Source organism: Phocoena sinus, chromosome X (assembly GCF_008692025.1).
Source record: "Phocoena sinus isolate mPhoSin1 chromosome X, mPhoSin1.pri, whole genome shotgun sequence".
Lineage (NCBI taxonomy): Eukaryota > Metazoa > Chordata > Mammalia > Artiodactyla > Phocoenidae > Phocoena > Phocoena sinus.
The window spans coordinates 17,326,100-17,344,553 of record NC_045784.1 but is presented as its reverse complement, the minus strand read 5'-3'; positions in this window follow the sequence as shown (position 1 = coordinate 17,344,553).

Below are 18,454 nucleotides of genomic sequence, written 5' to 3'. Positions count from 1 at the left end.
CCCCCAAAAAATGGCCCAGAGGTAGAACTAGTGGTTGACCCGTGACCTTGCTGGGCATCTTCGTAACTGGACAACAGCAACCACAGAGCTTGCTGTGACCCATTGGCCTCTGGATGAGCCTTCTTCCTCTGCCCCAGCCCTAGATGAGCCCACTTGCTGCTAGAACAGCATGGCAGCTGAGAGCTCCAGATTTTTATGGGAAGAGAAATGGTTGATGCTAGGCCTGTCAATAGTGCAGACATATTTTAGAACAACTTCTGAGATTTCTAAACATCATTAGGGACCACTTGGCTATGGGTTGAAACAGTCATTTGAAATCACCAAATTCTGTTTATAGTTGAACAGCAAAGGGCTTTACTTATGAATACTGAAAGCTTTCACTGGTATATAAGAAATTAGAGAAGTAAATACGAAGTATGTATTCCAGGCAGACTCAAGATAAAAATAAAACTCCTTTTAAAAGCTCAAGGCAAACACAGTAACACGTTCGAGGCATTTAACAAAGAGCTGTTTAAGAGTCAGAATATCCAAGTGTTATATTTTTTAAATTAAGGCTATCATGATTATATTTGTTAGAATATGCACTGAGCTGTTATTTCTCTATTCTGAAATACATTGGGCCTCCCACAGAGAACAATTTACCCGTCATCTTTGCCTGTAGTATACCAGCATGGCTGTACTTTGTATTATCACATCTGAGACTGAGTCAGTCAACAAAAGAAGATTTAATATGTGACTAACAGCCCTCATTTTTCTGTAAAGAATAAAATCAAAAAAGAAAAAAAGAATCAGAGACAGAAGCCATGCATCTTCATATGGCTTAATATGCACTAGGATAGACCTTAATTAATATCGTAGTTCACATGTCACATAGCTCAGTGCTTCTCAAGCTATTGTCACAGACCAATAACTTTATAAATTACAAAGAAAGTAAATTATTAGGAAAGTATTAAAAAGCATACAAAATGTAAGCGCACCGATCACATAGTGTTACAGTAATGTCAAATTTTTAAAGAAGTTTCTACATGCTTCTTCTCAATCCCTGTGCTTACCACAGACCTGTAACAGTTTGTGGGCTAGTGATGGTGCAGGGACCATTCTTTGAGTAACACCGGTTGGTGTAAGTTACATTCACTCCAAGTTTCATAGGTCAAAATTATTTTTTATTTAAACTTTATGTCACATGTTCCTTGAAATAGGAGAGCCATTGACAGTGACTTTGACATCATGACCCCTTTTCCAGTAACCTTTACAATATCACTTAATGTGTGTTCAAAATATGACACATCATTCTGCACTGAATAACTTTCGTAAGGTGAAAGCTGCCTTCTCTTATTTGCCTGGGTATTTATTTATACCACCAGCCCCCAATCTTGTTCCTTAATAATAATTCAAGAAAAAGGAGTATTGAATGTGGTGTATACCCGTGTACTTGGTCTTTCAACCTTATTTGCAGAAGTTTCATGCAAATTCAGTTCTGCAAATGTGTTCACTTTAACCTCAGTGGTGTTTTTAAAGCATTAGACTTTCAGTGCCTCTAGGTAAGGCATTGTCAGTTGCTCAGCCCCACATACATGAGTTACCCGGCTCTCAGCCTTTGGCTTCTTAACCAGGGTATCCTGCTGTAGTGGAAGAGGATGTGTGGGAGGCCGGATCCACCTGGGTTAGAATGTTGGATCTGCGACAGATGATCGTGGTGCTTCCTATGTGACCTACACAAGTTGCTTAAATGCTCTTAGATTCATTTCCCTCTTGTAAAATGGAGATAATACTTAGATGGCAGGGTTCTTGGGAAGGTTAAATGAGGCAAAGTAAATGCAATGCCTGGCGTGTGTAGTTGAGCACCCAGTAATATTCCCGTCCTTATCTACCTAACCATGCCTCATTTCCCCTCACCCCACCCCTGCCCCTTCTCTTTGCACCCTTGGTATTTTGCCTCCGGTGAGTGTACTGCTTCACTCTGCTAAAGAGGAGGATAAAATGAACCCATCAAAAATATACCTTTACTAACTACAGAGGAAATACTATGCTAATAACTTGAAGCTTGGCCAACTAGAAAAAGGGATGACTCAAAGAGGGCACTAAGTGAGAAGGAAAGCTCTAAAGGAAAGAGCTGTGGAAAGCACCTCTCTCCGAATTTAAAAAATTCACCGAAACAAACAAACAGTGAGCGCTCATCCATCTAATGGAGCCATCTTCCCCGCCCATCTCGCTGCCGAGCACCATTGCCTGAACAGCGCAGCACATTCAAGGGAGTATCTCAAGTAACCTTGAGAAAACTGCTCGGAGGAGGTGGGCGGGGAGCTAGGTTATACAGGAGTTTTGCAACAAAAGGCAGGTAGTCTGAACATCAGAAGATTATTGTTAATTAAAGAAAACCAGATTATCTCAAATTAAGGAATTTAGCACTTTTCTTTATATGGGAAGATGCAAGATTCTGGGCTCACTGAAATCATTCCTTTGATATGCATCTCAGCTATCTGGGGCCAGTATCCTGTGTTTTCACATCCTGCATTTCCTCAGGGCTCACCGTAGGGAGTGGCTGCAGTCTGATGGCTACTAGATGGCAGGTATTCTTTGTTTCCTTCCTGAGTTCCCTCAGGGCTCACTGTAGGCGTTGGCCGCAATTGGCCGTGGTCGCTGATGACTGTGACATCCTTTGTTTACTGATATGGCAGGCAGTGTTTTATTTCTCACTGTGAACCTGAAACTGCTCTTAAAAAGTAAAGTCTTAACAAAAAAAAATGAAAGCTACCCCCACCACAAACCACTACCCCACTCACACACCCCCAGTCACAACACCCTCCCCCATCCCCGCCAAGGTCTTTCCAGCCCTAAGAGCCTGCTCATTTCTGCCTTATTGCCCAATTCCGTGTGAAACTTGAGGCATAACCCAGTCATCAGCCTACCCCATCCTGCTTTTCTCCATGAAGTGTCTTGCTCCTTCTCTTTTTTACTTCTACCCCATGACCACCTCAGATACTAGAATCCACTTGACTACGAATTCCAACTCAACAATAACAAAACAGGAATTACTAATCTTTTATTGAGGTATAATGGACATGTACACTGAAACTAATATGTTATAGCATAATGATTCAACATTTGTATTACCACACAATAAATCTAGTTAACATCCATCACCACACATAGTTACATAATTTTTTGCCTTGCGATGAGAACTTTTAAGATCCACTTTCACCAGTTTTCAAATATGCAATACAGTATTAGTAACAGCAGTCACCATGCTGTACATTGCATCCCCAAGACTTACTTATTTTATAAGTGGAAGTTCATACCATTTGACTCCATTCACCCATCTCACATGCCCCCTCCAGCCCCTGCGTCTGAGAACCACCAATCTGTTCTATCTGTTAAGCTTGGTTTTAGTTTTTAGATTGCACATACAAGTGAGATCATTCAGAACTTGTGTTTCTCTGTTTGATTTATTTCACTTAGCATAATGCCCTCTAGGTCCATCTGTGTTGTAACAAACGGCAAGATTTCCTTCATTTTTTTATGGCTGAATAATATTCATGTGTGTGTGTGACATATTCTGTATCTATTCATCCAATGGTGGACACTTAGGTTGTTTCCATATCTTAGCTATTATAAATAGTGCTACAGTGAACATGGGGGTGCACGTATCTTTTTGAGTTAGCGTTTCACTTTCTTCACATAAATACCCAGAAGTGAAACTGCTGGATCATACTGTTCTATCTCTAATTTTCTTTGAAGAACTTCCGTACTGTTTTCCATAGTGGCTGTACCAGTTTACGTTCCCACCAACAGTGCACAGAAGTTTCCTTTTCTCTACATCCTTGCCAACACTTGTTATTTCTTGTCTTCTTGGTAATAGCCATTCTAACATTCTGACAGATGGGAGGTGATATGTCATTTGTGGTTTTGATTTGCATTTCCCTGATGATTTGTGATGTTCAGCATCTTTTCATGAACGTGTTGGTCATCTGTATGTCTTCTTTGGAAAAATGTTTAATTAGATCTTCTGCCCATTTCTAATCAGAGTGCTTGTTTTTTGCTTGTTATTTTTTGTTCTTTTGGTTTTTTGCTATTGAGTTGTATGAGTTCTTTACACATTTTGGATATTATTGTCTTATCAGGGATATGATTTACAAAAATATTCTCCCATTCCGTAGGTTGCCTTTTCATTTTGTTAATGGTTTCCTTTGCTGTGCAGAAGCTTTCTAATTTGATGTAGTCCCAGTGTTTGGTTTTGCATTTGTGGCCTGTGCTTTTAGAGTCAGATCCAAAAAATCATTGCCAAGACCAATGTCAAGGAGCTTATTGCCCATGATTTTTTCCAGAAGTTTTATGGTTTCAGGTCTTACGTTCAAGTCTTTAATCCATTTTGAGTTAATTTTTGTGTATGGTATAAGATAGTGGTCCAGTTTCATTCTTTTGCACGTGGCTGTCCAAGTTTCCCAACACCATTTATTGAAGAGACTGTCCTTTCCCCATTGTATATCCTTGTCTCCTTTTCCATAAATTAATTGACCACATATGCATGGGTTTGTTTCTGGGCTCTGTGTTCCATTGATTTCTGTGCCTATTTTTATGCTAATGCCATACTGTTTTGATTATGAAAGCTTTGTTATATAGCTTGAAACCAGGAAATGTGATCCTCCAGCTTTGTTCTTCTTTTTCAAGATTGCGTTGGCTATTTGGGGTCTTTTGTGATTCCATACAAATTTTAGGATTGTTTGTTCTGTTTCTGTGAAAAACGTCATTGGAATTTTGATAGGGATTATACTGAATCTGTAGATTGCTTTGGGTAGTATGGACATTTTAACAGTATTAATTCTCCCACTCCATGAACACAGATAATCTTTCCATTATTTGTGTCTTCAATTTCTTTCATTAGTGTCTTGAATTACTAATGTTTTAAGACACGTAAAATTGTATTATGCATGTTTTATATTGTATCCAAGCATGAAGACGTAACAGTTTACCTGAAGTGGAGGTAGAAGTCCCCTTACAAGTCTTCCATTAACTGACTAACTGACCATATCATTCCTTCTGTAAAACAGGATGATCAAAGCCCATGATACATGGAATGCCCACATTCCAGTCCACCCATGCAGCTCAGCTTCCAGCTTAAGCATAAGTTGTATACTTAAGAGAAGATCTGTTGGGTTTCCGTTCTCAAGTTTGTTTATTCCACTTGTAATTGTAGGTATGTTGTTTTAAATACTATGCAAGCTAATGAAATGTGAGTGCTAGTGAGGGGAGGGAAGCAGAATTGTGCAGAGGGAGAAATTGAGTGGCAATGTGTTGATCCCAGGGGCACTATTTCAGAAATGTCTTGCCCACTAAACTCCATTTCAGGATCTGCTTCCCAGGAAACCCAACCTACAACAGTGCTGCTATGCATCACAGCACTTAGCCTGGGGAAATAAAAATGTTTATGTCCATTCAGCTTAAATACAATTTCATCTAAGTATGGTCAGACCTTAGACCAGGGAATATTTAATTCAAGGTACCCACTAGCCAAGAAGAGCACAATGTCCTTTATGGATATAACCATCTCTTCTCGTGAGCTACACTGATAACCATAAAAGATGGGCAAACTGGAATTTTTAAGACATATATCCTAGCAATCAAGTCTTACAGGAAAGGAAATTCAATGTAGTAAAGTATTTAGGTTCAGAAAATCTAGACATTCCCTTTTAATATTAAGATTAGAAGTCCTGCATGGATTAGAAGCTGTGAGCCTTCAAAAAGAAGGCAATAAAACACCAGGAATTCAACATTGCAACAGAAATCTCTAGATCTTTTTCTAAGATGATAAATTTAGGCAAGGGAATGATTGCTCCTCATTAATGATGAGAAAAGAAATATGCCTGACAATAGCTGTGGGTGGACTTGCTACTTGGGCCCCAAAGCAGTCAAGATTAAAAAAGAAAAAATAGTCATTATTTGAAATTTTCCATAGTGGTGACAGCTATTACAGTGTGCTCTCTTTTGACCTAACAATCTAATCTACCTGATTTGCTACTGAAAAGTTTCACTGATGACTAAAATGTTTATTTAGCTAATAAAATTATTCACTGTCCCTAGATAGAATGATAAAGATTTATTTTAATGTGAATGGTGACAAGAAAAGCGTCATCAACTATTTGCAAGAATAGGCAAGCAAAGAAAATAGAAAGGAAATAAAAACATGGTAATGCGTCACCTCAAGAATTATCCCTTTACTTTTCTTCATTATGCATAGGGACTTCAGAGATATTCATTTCCCATATTCTATGAGGGTGAAAAATGACATCTTTCCTATCTATAAATAGAAAATTTTATGACCTGCTAAAATTATACTATATACCCAAATCCTACATGGAATTATAAGTAGAAGGGAAGTTAGGAATTGACATGCTGTTGCACTGAGAAGTCTTCATCACCAAGAATAAAGAGGTTAACCTGTTTCCCCTCCCACCTACTTTCCATTGCCTATGCTTCTTTTATCAGAATCATCTGACCATAAGTTCTGATTGTTTACCTCCAGTTGGTCTAGGACCTAGTACCACCTTTGATTTCTTAGCAGAAACATTTTAATCAAGGATCCCTAAATCTTTTCTAATGTGTGTTTTTAACTGATTCTGATGAAAATTTGGAAGGGCACTGAATCTAAAAAGGAATGTACATTCCTAATGGGATAGGGCAGGTATGGCAAAAGCAACAGTCTATATGCTCCATACTCCTAGGGCTTCTTGGGGAGAAAGGGGATGTACCAGTTAACTATGGCGACAGTAATGCTGTGTAACGAGCAACCACAAAATCTCAATGGCAAACAGTAATAAGCGTTTATTTAGCCCATGAGTAACCGAGTCAACAGGAGTTCAGCTGATCTAGTCTGGGCTTTAGCTGAGTGACTCTGCTGATCCCTGCTGGGCTTACTCATGCATCTGTAGGGTTGACCAAATATCAGTGGATCTCTCTGGGCTCGGCTTGAGTGACTTGGCTCTGCTCTACATGTCTCTCATCCTCTTTCTGGGACCAGCAGGCTAGCCTGGGTACGTGCTTCTCAAGGTGTTGGCACAGGGGTAAGAAGGCAAGCCTAATCACGTAAGTGCTTCTACTTTTGGGTCATCTCACATTTGCTAACGTTCCATCGGCCAAATTTCATCACATAGCCAGACCCAAAGTCAAGTATCAGAGAAATATAGTCCACCTCGTTAGTGGGAAGACCTGTAAAGTTTTATGATAAAGGGTGTGGACACAAGAAGGAGTAAATAAAATTAGGGCCATTAATTCAGCCTACCATAGGGGAGGAGCAGAAGTAGTTGCTTTGATATCAGAACTGCCACTTACTGATGTGCAGGCGTGTCCTGCACAACAGCACCTGAAAAAGGGGTGGTAGGGACTGGAATCCAGCCCACACTTCACTCCCCAAAGCCATGCACCCTGGCATGGGGCTGTGTCCTTTTTCTAACAAAAGCGCTCTGTGGGTTAGTGGAGCCCTGTTTGAAACTCACCGTTGAAGCCTTCAAAAACTACTGTTGTATCACTGTCTACCCACTGGATGCAATTGTAGACTTTCTCATCAGGTTTTTCAATTCCATGTTGTGCTACTTCAGTTACCCCCTTCTACCCCCAGACCACCCCCTCCAGATATCATTTACAACACATGCAGTATATACCAATCCCAGTACGCAAACCCAGGTTGCCAAGACATTTAACTTATCTTCTATAGCTAAACTTAATTTCCATTTTAGACCCTCATTTCAGTCAATGGTAGAAAATTAATTCCAGTCAATTCAGCATTACCCCTTCTCCACAGTTGTGTCAGACGCGTGGGGGACTTACATGCTGTCATGCGTTCAGTGGAAGATCTGGTATGTGGTCATCACATAGCCCATGAAACGTGAGGATGATGTGCACCCATAAAATCCTCTCACATGCAGTCTTCACGCTCCTTCCCTAAGCTGAAACCTTAGAAACCATGAGTCAAAGATGACAAGGCGGCAAGAGGGTAGGAGCTTTGGATCCCTGAATCATCACCTAGAGTAGAGCCACCTACCCATCAGGAACGCTCTTTGGGGATTTACATAAGAAGAAAGAGGGACTTCCCTGGCGGTGCAGTGGTTAGGACGCCGCGCTTTCACTGCTCAGGGCACGGGTTTGATCCCTGGTCGGGGAACTAAGATTCCATAAGCCATGTGATGCAGCCAAAGAAAAAAAAAGAAGAAAGAAAGAAAGAAACTTTTATTGGATTAAGCCACTGATATTGGGAGTTTATCTTTTCAGTAGGTAGAATAACATAAATACAGACAATTCAGACAGCAAGTTGACTGGGAAATGTAGGATGACCAGGCTGTACCTAGAACTCACATGAGTTTGATCACTAACTCAAAGTGCACATCATTAGCAGAGTTACGGTTTTGTTCTCCAACGCGTTAAGCTTCTCAGTGCAAATGTGGAGTAAGTAGAATCCCATTTTGAACCTCAGGCCTCTTAGCCTCATCCTCAGTGAATTTGACACCCAGATAACTATCTTTCTCTCCAACTTAACTCCTGTCATAATTCTTGGAAATTTCAGTATCCACATAGATGATCCTTCTAGTACCCTGTCACTGCCAGCTCACTTGGTAAGAGGCATGTGTTTCTCCAGAAACAGAATCTGAAATGGAGATTTTTGTGCAAGTGATTGATTGAAGAAGGGCTCTCAGGAGTAAAGAGCAGAGGGAAGCAGGATAGGACAGAAGAAGCCATGAAGGATGTCGTTTCAGCTCAAGTCTAGCCTCAGCTTGATCCCACAAGGAGCTCTGGAGTCTGAGTGGCACCACAGAGGTGTCCTACCTGGTGGCAAGGGGGGACAGGATTTTATACTCTCCCCCAAAGCAGGCAGTCATTGGCTGTGAGAAGGCCTCATAGGAAGGGCATAATGTCCCAGGCACTTTCAAGGAAAGCAGCTTCAACTGGCGAAGGACAATTCTCCAAGGAACAGTACAACTATAAGCCGTAAGCTGCCAACTGTCACAGGAAAGAGCATCTGAGTTGAACACCAACAGCTTACTACCGCATGCAACCAAGACTTATCCTCCAGTAAGCAAAATCAGTTTTTCTGTGCGTGGCCGCATTCTTCAGAAGGAATCTAACCAGACCACTTCTCTCCAAGATAATTTGGCTACCTGCCTGGCATAGCTACCCGGTGAGCCTCACTGCCAGTCCAAGGTCATATCAGACAGATTGTCTACATCGTAGTAGCCACTTGGGAAGGGGTAGTGTTAAAAGCTAAATCTCCACCTAGAGTAAAAAGCAGTAACATGCAGGTATTGGCCTGAACTGTTACCGCTCCCACCTTGTTTCAGGTGAAATAATTTGATATAGCCCTTAGCTCTCTTATTAGGAATTTTGTGAACTTGATCTGCAAAATAAAACTGAAGGGAAGACGATTTGCGCTGCTGAGCTCACTGAGGTCCACAAGTTTTATGCAACGTTTCCCGCATAACTAGCTTTTCCATCACTTCCCAGGGTAGTTTCAAGTTATGGCGACAGAATTATTCTTGCAATTTAAAAAGCCTTTTCATGAAGAAACTTTGGCTCAAGGCATGCTCAGAAAGCTCTTGAAATCGAATTAACAGAGTGAATGGGGGCCCTTGTCTTTCCAAATTAATCAAAGAAGACCTACTTCCCCTCCATAATAACAAAATACTCCCAAACTCACTTTTTTTCCCTTGCTGATGATTTATCAGCCCCATTAAAAAAAAAAATGTCCACTTAACCAGTCTATAAAACTCCAGGAAAGAGCTCTGCTTTCGTTCAGTTCCACCACCTACCAGTTTCTCAAATATATTCAATATATATTACACACATATACATACATATGTATATAAATACATGCAAAAAACTAAAATGTTGGCCAAAGTTATCATTGTACCTCAAGTATCTTATTCAATGTGACAAATACTTATTTAGCATAAATGTGCCAGACACTGTGCTAAATGCTAAGCTTGCAAAAGAGAATGAGGCACATGTCCCATCCTCAAGCTGCTCCCAGATCATTCGTTGAGTGAGATGGACCTGAATTCAAATAACTCACAGAAGAACTGTGGCATATGGATAAAACAACTTTGCATGGGTTAGTTTGGGAAAACTTCATTGAGAAGGTGGCATTTTATGTGAAGTTTAGAGGATGAACATGTGTTATCTAGTAACTGGGATAGTTAAAGTAATATCCCAATTTATAGAATAATCAATGAATCCACCTTTGAAAATTCAGAAGGGTCACTATTTTTCAAGGTGAATTAGTTCTGAAGCTTCCAATATAAAATGCCTTATCCAAAAACATAGGTAATAAACATTTTTGCCATCTAAAGCCAAGTCTTGCTTAGAAAAAAAGAAGAGGGCTTGATACAGTATAAATGGTGATAAAAGAAGAAAGAAAATTATATAGACCTTATTGTTTTCTACCAAACTATTTTTTTCACTCATCCAGCTCAACAAACATTTACTGAACACTTTCCAGAAGCCACACATGGCAATATTTAAGATGAAGAAGAATAGTTGAGTGTGCAAAAATCCAAATTTTGGAACTTTAGAACAAAACCTCTGGCAATGAAAACCATTTTTTTTAAAAAGAAAGAAATGATATCCATAGAATTGTTTGATGCATTACTCATATTTTTCTTTACCAAAGACATTTCTTGCAGCAAAACTTAAATGATTCTCTAGAATACATAAACTGGAAGCACCCCAAGGATGACAGGTACATTAGTCAATGTAAGGAGCATTCCCGCCTCAAGGGAGTCTGCCGCCTGAGTAGTTGCAGACTATGCAAGATGGACTAGGCATTGTTGACAACCATGAAATTGATGTAGCTAGAGAATGCTTCGAGCATAAGAGTCACAGTCATAGTCATGGGATTTGGAGATGGAAGGAAATCCACTCATCAGGAACAGACGGTTGTTTGTCAGACATTCATCCAATTTAAATAGCTCTTCCTGTACTGATACCATAGGTCAGGATTAAAGCATCGGGGAAAAAATTGGCGTTTCGACCCACAAGCACAAGGTGGGCAAGAAGAGGCCACCCACTTGAGCTGAAGGTATTTCAGGGCTCCCAACCTTTAACACACCGAGAATGTGCATACACACGTGTACACGCTCTCACATGCTCAGACGCTCGTTCACCTAAACACACAATCTTACTCTATATCTCAAAGCACAGTCTGAAATCCCACACTTACAGACTCATTACAGTTTAAATGTTGAATTCATTCCTGGACCCAGTTAGAGTAAAAATTCCTCTGGAAAATAAAATGAACTTTTTACTATATGATCCAGCAGTGCCATCCCTAGAGGAATGAAAACTTACATTCCTACAAAGACCTGTACAGGAATGTTCATAGCAGCTCTACTCATAATTGCCAAGAGCTGCAGACAACTCAGATGTCCTCCAGCAGGTGAATGGATAAACACTCTGTGGTACAGCTACAGCCCAGAATACTACCCAGCAAGAACAAGGAGTGACTAACAATGCAGACAGCAACATGGGTGAATCTTACAGGCATTACGCTGAGTGAAAGAAGCCACTCTCAAAGGTCACCTTCACAGTATAATTCTCTTTACATAACACGTATAAGGATGGAGAACAGATCTTCAGTTGCCAGGGTTCCGGTGTGGGGAGCAGGGTTTTGCAAAGGGGCAGCTCAAGGATTTCTTTTCTTTATTTTTTTTTTTTTTTGAAGTGATTGAACTGTTCTGCATCCTGGTTGTGGCAGTGGTTACACAAACCTACCTGGTGTTAAAGCTCATAGAACTCTATATTAAAACAATTCTATAATATGTCAATTTTTAAAAAAATTTAAGACAATGCATGCCAGTCTCAAAAAGAAAAGAGAGATGTATATTTAGCTACAACGTGGAAGGATAATCAGATCCTCCTTCTCTCCCAAAATCTGTTTTATATAAAGTGAGAAGGAAGAAAGATGAAGAAGGCATTTGGAGCACCTGGAGGTGGATTTGCAGAGGATGTAATGCGTGGGAAAGAAAAGGCATGCGTGAGGGAGGTAAAGAGCAAAGAAAATGGAGTCTGGGAAACCAGAGAGTTTTCTGACATCTCCATTTTGCCCAAGGAACAAGTCTGAGACTCAGAACCATAACAGCACCAATTTCAAAACTTGAGCAGATAAGATGATGCTTTTTAAAAGCGATTACACAGCCCTCAATTTCTGTTCTTCAAGAAAACAGAGGCTGAGAAGAAGAAAGCTAATAACACAGGAGGAGCAGGGGGAGATCAGCAAACTAAAAGAGGATATGTTCCCCTGAGTACTTTCACAGTGAATTTTGCTTTTCACATTGAGTGTTAAGTGCAGAGGTGAGTCACCTCTCTGTCAATGGTAGCGTTGAGATCACCTGCCTTTGCCGAATGAACCATACAGCCTCTTGTCAATTCTCAACCCTTGAAAGAAAATTATCCATCTACTTACTTCCTCTTTGGCAAGAGGCTGATTTTGACGAAGGACAAAGAACCATCATCAACTAAACAAGCCTTCCGAACTTTAAGTCTCTCAGTGAGTCACGTGCATTTGGGAGCATACGTTTATTCCGTATCTAATTCTAAATCAGTGGTTCTCAACCGGGGACAGTTACGCCTTCCACGGGACACTTGGCAGTGTCAGGAGACATTTTTGGTTGTTACAACTTGGGAGGGGATGCTACTGCATCTCGTGGGTGGTGGCCAGGGATGCTGCTAAACAGCCCTGCAATGCACAGGACCAGCCCCACAGCAAAGAATTACCCAATCTCAAATATCAATAGTGCCCAGATTGAAAAACCCTGTTCTGAACGTTCTAGTAAAACTTGAAATGTTTCCATGATCTCATTTACATGCCACCTTTTCCTGAAATAACTTTTACTCATTAGAAGTTTTTCTAACACGTGTGGTGTGGCTGGAGGTCTGGGTGGGTTTCTTGACTTCGCAACTAAAGCTGCTGATCACCACAGGAAGCTGCGAACTAAATACAGTTGCTCCAACTTGAAAACCCAGGCGCTGTGGGGCTGTATGCTCATCCGCATATGTTAAGTGCATTTTCCACATTTGGTACTTTTTATGGGGCAAATAAAACCCATGCTGCTTTCCCAGGATCACACAAAGATCAATCAATGTTCTCCATGGAAACATCACCCAGCTCAGGGCAAAGCAAAGCAAATGTGTCCCCTCTGTATAGGGACAGTCCTTCTTGTTTCAAAGGCTAGTGACAGGTAAGATGATAAGTATTCTCATGCCTCCTCAAAGCTTAAAAAGCATGAATTATCTTCTTTTCAATGTAATAGCCAGAACAATCTATTAATTTTCACTTTGCTTTCTCACTGTAGAACAGAATCTGAAAGACCTAGCGAAATCACCAAGCTCCCTCTGTACCCCCTTTCCTGTCTTCATCACCTCTCTCTCTCTTAAAGCTGCAACTGTCCTCAGTTGGGCAATGACAAATTCCTTCTAACCTGAAATGTAGACCAGCAAATTCTCTGCATCCTCTGAGACACAAGCCAAAGTAAACCCAAGTCACATCTCTTTCAATGAAGGTTAAATAGAAACATTAAGTTGCTATTCATGCTTGAATGAATTCTTTCTATATATGCTGAACCTTCTTTTCCTGCATCACAGACACTTGGGTTTTTCATACATTTGACTGCTGTCTCTCTTTCACCTCCTGTCTCATCCAGGCTCAAAGCATCAGCACAAAGGTACATTATGTTGCTGTCTTGGTTCCTTATTCAGTGTCTTGTAAAGAAAGACAGCAATGAATGGTGTCGAGCATAAATGGAAGCAGGTGTGCCACACCTTGCCTTCCATCTCATGTCTGACATTTTCAAACACATAATAGAAAAATTGTGCTCTAACAGGGCCCAATTTGCTGCCATTTCTAAAATGCCTAAAGCACTAGATGGATGACTAACAGCTCTAGTTCATTTCTTCCATCTATGCATTATTATGAGAGCAATACATTCACTGGGGATGACAAGGACATTTATTCAAAGACCACCTGCCCCCAAAGGCCTAATTTTCTATGTAGAGACTATTTCCTATGAAATGGGTAACATTTCAGCCTGCACTTAAGAGCCACCTTACTATCATGAGCTCTATAAGCTGCCTGTGTTTACGGCATAGTGAAGGTACATCAGAAGAGAATGATCACCTAAAGCACAGTTCTGGTTAGAAATGTTGGTCGCTGCGGATTTGAGGACGTAGGGTAGGTGCTGTGAAATACACGTATTCAATCAGCAAACAGTAAGTCTGCCATTCGAGGTTCTATGGCAGGTTTAACATGACCTGCCTTCAAGGAGTTTAAGATATAACTGAAAACATAAGACAAATATACCCACACCAAAAAATAAAAAGACAAACTAAAACTAAATAAGGGCACTACAGATGTACATATTTCACTTATTGCAAACTCTATATGATGGTGGTTAACCCTCAAATCAAAAAAAGCCAAACTTCCTTTGGGGAGATTCAAAGAATATGATATCATATGATATCCAGATGACATCAAACACAAATCAAGTGCGGGTTTTCTGAAGACATCAAGGTATGGCAGCCATATGTGGATGATTTCTAGAGTAGTCCCAATTTCAAGTATTTTATCATCTTGCCGGATCCGGTGCTGATTTTCAGTTCAGAAAATATGGTCACAATACGTAGAGTGAAATGCTGGATTCTCATCAGCGGGGTACCTCCAAACCTCACTGTAGGAGGAATTTCCTAGAGAAAGACTTCTAGGGCTAAGGAATCCCACCTTGACTGGACGATTGTCTTAAGGAAAGAAGGTAGCACTTGGTTTTTCTACCCTTATATCTTGAGAGGTGATTCTCACTTTTGAACCTTTGGGCCTCTAAAAATCAACTATATTACCTATCATGATAAGGACTCTGAAAGCATGAGAAACAAGCAATGTACTTTTGCAAGCAACAACCCTCAGACACAATGAAGACATTGTTTTTGGTTTTTTTTTTTAAAGCAAGGGATATTTTTATCCTGGTCAGGCTCTGACATTTATGTGGGGATACATAAAATGAACTCTTATTCTCCAATTAGCCGCAAAGCTCCTGACCCGAGGTTATGCTTATAAAGGAAGCGAGGAGAATCAGAATTCAGAGAGAAGGATGGATGCCTCAAGCCCAGTAAATCCACCGAAAACATCCCAATGTGAAGGACCTTCTGTTTTGTCGCCAAGAACAATTTCTTTTTCCCATCTCCCTATTTTTCTCTTGCTGAGTGGAGGATTTTCAAAAGAACCGTTGGGTCAGTGACAAATTGACGGAAAATGCTTCAAGCCACTTGTCCTGTCAGCATGTAGAGACTCCTTTAATTCTCAAATGACTGTCTTCGGTAGCCTTCCTGTTGTAATGAGTTAGGAGTATTGCTGCGTGATGAATAAATTGCACCCGTTGGTTATTGTCAGGAACAGAGTTAAATTACATGTTGAAACTGGCATTCCTTTCTTCAACCTTATCGCTAAATGAAGCATGAGTGATATGACTATGAAAGTCCTTCCTGACTCAGAGTAGAGTAAAATAAAAAACAATTTCTAGATTACCGACCCCTTATAAAATAGGAAGAAAAATCCACAGCACCCCAAAAACATCAGACGGCCTTCTGGAGATCCTCTTAGTGCTATATCTCTTTCCTTCTACTCTATCTCACGAAAGCTCATATTTCTATGTAAGACCAATGGTTAAATGCTTGAGCTCCATTTGAGAGGAGGATTAAGATAAGAATTAACTGATTTGTGAAGTTAGAAATGGCTAACTGAAGCCTGTGCAGGCTGGGCATCATTGGCAATTCCTCACGCTTTCATGGGACAAACGGTGCCCTAGTTTTTCACAACCTCCTGTGATTCCTTACTCTTTTCCTTGTGACTTTTAATGGGAATAGAAAATAAGAAAGATGTTCCGATCCACAATCCTATTAATGAGGATTCAGTCCAAATTCAGGATTTTGTATAAATTATATATTATGTACATTTTAAGTTACATCAATATATTTGAAATGGGAAGTGAAAACAGGTTTATGGATTTTTTTTTTTTTTGGCCACGCCGCACGGCTTATGGGATCTTAGTCCCCAACAAGCCCTGCGCCCTTGCCATTGAAAGCGAAGAGTCCTAACCACCGGACTGCCAGGGAAGTCCCAGGTTTATGGAGTTTAAATAGCTACTGATTGCTTACCAAATGAACTTGACTTTTAAAAATCCACTTGATAACGCACCCATATCCCCAACACATTTTTGTTCTGTTGTACGGAATATTTAGTAATCAAAACTGTTTATTTATTCAACACACTATTTTTTCAAGTAACGTTTCCAGAGTTTCTAGTATCAAACTGAGACTCAGTTCTTAATCTTAAGGAGCTCAGTCTAAGGGGGAAATTTTTTCTAAGGTCAAGAAGAGTCATAAAGAAAATTTAAACCACTCAGTAGTGTTATTCTTATACCTAACTGTGGTATTCTTATCCAGAAACTACTTTTTTTTAATATTGTAAGATAAAACAAGTAATTATGTTAAGAATCAAGATTTTCAGAGTAAGAGAAAAGAATTATAAAATCAAAAAATTTTTAAGTGATATTAAAGTTAATTGGATATATCACTGAAGTCATTTGTAAAAATAAATTATATATATAAAATTTAAATGCACTGGGCTTCCCTGGTGGCACAGTGGTTGAGAGTCCGCCTGCCGATACAGGGGACACGGGTTCGTGCCCCGGTCCGGGAAGATCCCACATGCCGCGGAGCGGCCGGGCCCGTGAGGCCATGGCCGCTGAGCCTGCGCGTCCGGAGCCTGTGCTCCGCGACGGGAGAGGCCACAGCAGTGAGAGGCCCACGTACCGCAAAAAAAAAAAATTAAAATGCACTAAAGTGACCTCGAAGCAATGTCACCCCAATCGTCATACTTAACCTTGAAACTTTTTTTTTCTGTCTAGTACCCATTCCTCACTCAAAGGAACTAGGGCTCCTTGGAGAAATGGCTGATTGTAGGCCTGGGGCAGAGAAGGTACAATTATAGTCTGAAGGTACAATTACAGTTTTCTTTTGGGCAAGAAAGAAAGGGAGCTTTTGAAGATTAATTGGGTCACCCCAAAAGGACACAGGAGCCAGATTGAAAGTGCCCCACCTACTGGCCAAAGTTGTGACAAATGAGCATCGAAAAGAACAATGTAGTTATTTGAAATGTATTGAATCTATGAAAATCCATAAATCAAAAAAAGAGAAAGCCAGGAAAAATCCATTTGGCACCATTAAGGGCAGCTCTAAAAACAACTACTTTCTTTGAAAGTTGGTGATTAAAGGAAAAGAATTCAGCATTTATCCTGGAAAGGTAGCCAAATAGCTCTAATTGATAAAAGACAACTCTTCATTCCATAACGATGCCAGTTAATACATGTAAAAGGAATGCTAGAATTATGCAATTATTATTTTGAAGCCCCCAAAGAAATTATTGATTTGGGCAAGGATGATCAATTGGTGTTTAAAAAAATAAAACTATTAGGGGAATGTTTGATGAGGAACGAGGCATTTATATGGTGCCAAGAAAAACCAAACAATTTTCGAACTCTGGTCTTGAAGAATAAAACTTAAGTGTATGGCAGAGGGATCAAGCTGTCCTCACTTTAATCCAGGGTTAAGTCTCTGCATCACCAATGGTGGAACAAGCAGATATCACATGTCACCTGATGTGACGCATTATAATGTACCCATCATCTATGATGAATTCTTGCAGCAAAATTTAACTTGTACCCATCAAGGTTTTAGAGCCAACTTCCACTTTACAGGAAATACAGCCAAATACAGCAAAGTAACACCACAAGGAATCAACCACACAAATCCAGAAAGTGAAATATTTTTATGGGCAACTTGCCCATCAGTAAGTCAAGGTCATGAAAAAGAGACTGTTTTGGAATAAAAGAGACTTAAAGGAAATAAGCACTTGCAATGGGTGGTCCTACAGTGAATTCTGATCGATTAAAGGATATTTTGGAAGCAATTGGGAAAATTTGAATATTGACTGCATATTAGCTTTAGTGAGCATAATTTTAGCTTTAAGTGTGATAGTTATTTTGCCCAAGATGATTTTTTAAATTTTATTTAGTTTTTTATACAACAGGTTCTTATTAGTTATCCATCTTATACATATTAGTGTATATATGTCAATTCCAATTGCCCAGTTCATCCCACCACCACCATGCCCCCTGCCACTTCCCGCCTTGGCGTCCATACGTTTGTTCTCTACATCTGTGTCTCAACTTCTGCCCTGCAGACCGGTTCATCTGTACCATTTTTCTAGGTTCCACATACATGCGTTAATATACGATATTTGTTTTTCTCTTTCTGACTTACTTCACTCTGTATGACAGCCTCTAGGTCCATCCACATCTCTACAAATGACCCAGTATCGTTCCTTTTTATGGCTGAGTAATATTCCATTGTATATATGTACCAC